The sequence below is a fragment of the Vespa mandarinia genome, chromosome 21, assembly GCF_050613455.1.
Source record: "Vespa mandarinia isolate Hongniang chromosome 21, ASM5061345v1, whole genome shotgun sequence".
NCBI lineage: Eukaryota > Metazoa > Arthropoda > Insecta > Hymenoptera > Vespidae > Vespa > Vespa mandarinia.
The window spans coordinates 2,611,965-2,615,639 of record NC_140830.1 but is presented as its reverse complement, the minus strand read 5'-3'; the positions used below and the strand labels follow the sequence as shown (position 1 = coordinate 2,615,639).

The 3,675-nt window shown below is 24.7% G+C and overlaps 1 protein-coding gene across 4 annotated transcripts in view; it reads left to right on the top strand.

Moving 5' to 3' along the window:
* SIFa (neuropeptide SIFamide) overlaps positions 1–3,675 on the top strand; it is a 37,828-nt gene that overhangs the window by 33,043 nt on the left and 1,110 nt on the right. For all 4 annotated transcript variants that reach the window (XM_085663309.1, XM_085663308.1, XM_085663307.1 and 1 more), the window contains exon 2: positions 3,274–3,358. The gene's annotated coding sequence lies outside the window, so the exon portion shown is untranslated. The remainder of the gene's footprint in view (positions 1–3,273; positions 3,359–3,675) is intronic.

Sequence of the window (3,675 nt, the reverse complement as noted above, 5' to 3'; positions counted from 1 at the left end):
TATATATATATATATATATATATATATATATATACTGTATGTAGGTTTATTAATTAATTAATTATAATTGAACAATTGATGTATAACTTTTTAAAGATACACAAATAGTTTCTTCTTTTTTCTCTCCTTTAAAATATCTTGTCTTGTTTTATTTTTTCTTTTTCTTTTCCTTTTCATTTTTTTTTTTGGTTTTTTCTCTCTCTCTCTCTCTCTTTCTCTTTTTCGATATAAGAATGAATGTTCGAATTGTACAATATATTTCGAAGATCGTCGTTCATACATACATCATTCATTCTATCATTAGAGCTTTTATTAATATATATATATATATATATATATATATATTTAAAATAAGATAGAAAATTTTCGATATATATATATAGTAACTTGAATTTTATAAGTATCTAAAGTGGTGGTGTAAAAAAGATTTTTACTTAAAATTTACATCCATATATCGCTTATTATTTAATCGCACTTTAGATCGATAAGAATGTTAAGATCGCTGGGTCGAGTTCACACGATGAAGAAAATGTAAAAAAGGGATGAAAAAAAGGGAAGAAAAGAAGGACAGAAGAAAAGTCAATGCGTGCAAAAGTATACGGTTAATTGAAATTTGTTTGTTTTCCTTTTTTTGTTTTTTCCTTTCCTCTCTTTTCTTTTTCTTTTCTTTTTTTTTTTTTTGACGATATCAAATAAAATTTTCGCATAAGAAATTTCCGGCGTGTGAACACGACTCTGGTGTGAGATGTGTGTATTATGCAATAAATGATATTTATGTAATACGCGAGTTTAGTAACACGGCTAACGTAAAGTTACATTTTCTCGCGCGATAAAATTGTTTAATAATAATTATTATCGTATATTGTCGTTTTTAGATTTTACATGAAATACATTTCGACTATTTTTAATCAGATAACATAATATAATAAAACGTCTAATATAGTGTATATAGTTTTAAGATTAAAATTTAGAAAAATGATATAATAACAAAATCAAAGTCTTCCAATTAAACAAATTCATTTGCTATTAATTAATTAAGTCGATTTTTAATAAGCGTAGAGGCTAATTCATCCACCTAATACATGTTATCGTTGATAATGATAAGGGAAAAAAAAAATTGTCTTCGTATTTTCTTCCCCAGCGAAGAAAATGAATCCTTTTGTGTCTCCTCTCTCTATCTATTTATCTATCTATTTATCCTACCTTCTCTCTTTTTCTCTCTATCACTCCTACTCATTCTTTCTCTTTTTCTCTAATGCAAAAAATAATCCATATACGTGAGATATGTAAGAAAATTGTACAGTAATATCTTAATTAATCTTGCGCCGTTAAAAAAGAAGTTGTGACGCGACAATAAGACGTAGATTTTAGAATGCCTATATACGATGTAACGGTAACATCTTCGTATTTTTGACAATCGCAAATTTTTATAATACGTGTGTGCGTACAGTTTTCTTTCTTTTTTTTTTTTTTTTTTTTTTTTTTTAATAATAATTATAAAAAAGATTAATGACTTCGTAGTAACAATTGCAAAAGTATTTTATTTTCCTTTTTTTTTCCCCTTATGTAGTTAACATTATATTACTTGTAGATATTATTTACATAACAAATGTTTAAAAATTATTTTAATAATTCATGTAACAGATACTTCTCATCAGGTGATTATTTGAAGTTTAATTTGTTTATCTTTTGTTTTACTGATCACGATGCGATTGTTAGAAATAGGCCGAAGATAGAGATCCAATAATTCATTATTTGGGCTATTATATCTTTAAGCGAAATCTGTAAATATTCATACATTCTATTATTAATAAAAAAAAAAAACAAAAAAATAAATAAAAAAGATTCGAAAAGGAGATAAAACGGGGTACCAAATTATATTTAGGAAATATTATATATATATGTATTAAAATTTATAATCATATTGTAATATTAATACGTGATATCTAATATATTAAATAACTTTAGCTTTAATTACAAATTTAATGATAAAATTAATGATATAAATAAATTCATGAGTAAACGATAATAATTTCTGCTTGAAAATAATTTATTTATTTTTTTTATGTTATATTGTATAGAATAGAACAAATAAAAGAATCAATTATATGCTAAAACTTAAAACCTATAATAATATAGTGATAGATAGATCTACATAATAGCTAATTAAACAATCATATTAGCATACTCTATATATAAGTCATTTAATTACAAAGATTATCATATTAAAGAAAATTATTAATAATTTTGAAAAATATAAGATAAAATAAGATAATCAAGATAAGTATTAATATCATGTGACAATTTCCAATTAGATTTGTATAGTTTATCGATCATGTCGAACGTAAAAGTATTTTCTATTATAGTAGGACGTTGTACTATTGGTAGATAATAGTAAGAGTCTGTGTTATCGATTGAAAAAGTAATAATAAATCAGTACTTTATTGACCGAATAGAAATAATCAAGAAATAGTAGAGTACTGTTTTATGGACTTATAATACTCTCGTTAATAATAGAGTCCTATTTTATCGACTTATAATACTCTTTCGTTAGTGGTAGAGTCCTATTTTATCGACTTATAATACTCTTTCGTTAATAGTAGAGTCCTATTTTATCGATTGGTAGACGCAATCGATAATAGTAGAATTCTGCTTTTGTATAATCAAACAATGACGCAAACGATTTTATCGACTGCTGTTTATGACATTTTCCTTCGATTTTATTACCAACGAAAGGTTTTTCTTAAAAAAGAAATTTATTTTATTGGCAGCTAATATATGTAACTCTTATGGTATATAAAAATTTTTGTTTTTTACCGTGGGTTAAATAAGACATTAAAAAACATGGATAATATTTAATTATCAATATTTATGAACATTTTATGGGTATATATATATATATATTTATTTAAATTTTTTCAATGGATCTTGATATATATACTTGGTCATTACATCAATTATGTTAGGAATCTACGTTCTAAGGATCGATGTTCTAGAATTTTTCGACATGAATTAACGTGAACAAGGGATTCCATTCAAATATTTAAACAATTTTATTTTACATAAAATAATGACAATATATGTTTCAGTCAATAATTAAACTGAAAACAACAATATACTTTGTCGCTGTATCATCTCTCATGAACAATAAGAAAATTTATTTCCTATGAGGTAAAAATCAATCAGGAGCAGTCAAAATTGCATTTAGTTTCTGATAACTTGTAATGCAATTTTGTCAGCTTATTATTAGCCATTCCCTATGGTATTTTACAGGTTCTTATAAAAGCCGAGACTACTCGAAGGAAAGTATCAGTTCAGTTTCTCACCTCTTTCTTAGAGCAACAACAACCATCTTCAGGTATTTATTAAAACATATTTATAAATATATTTATATTTATAATATTAATATGAATTTTTTGTAAGTAAAACAGAAGTATATAAGAGAAGTTATATATATAGATTTTATACGAAAGTCAAACTCATTTCTCTGAATGTCAGTGACCGGCTTTGAATCTTTATTCCTCATTTCTCCATACTTAAAATGAAATTGCCATATTCCTTTCTAACTATGTCCGATATATAACATTATCATTGATCATTTTGACATATCTCAATGGCACGATACTCGTTTTAGTTAAAAAAAAATCTCATTGGAAACGTTCTCTTGCATATAAT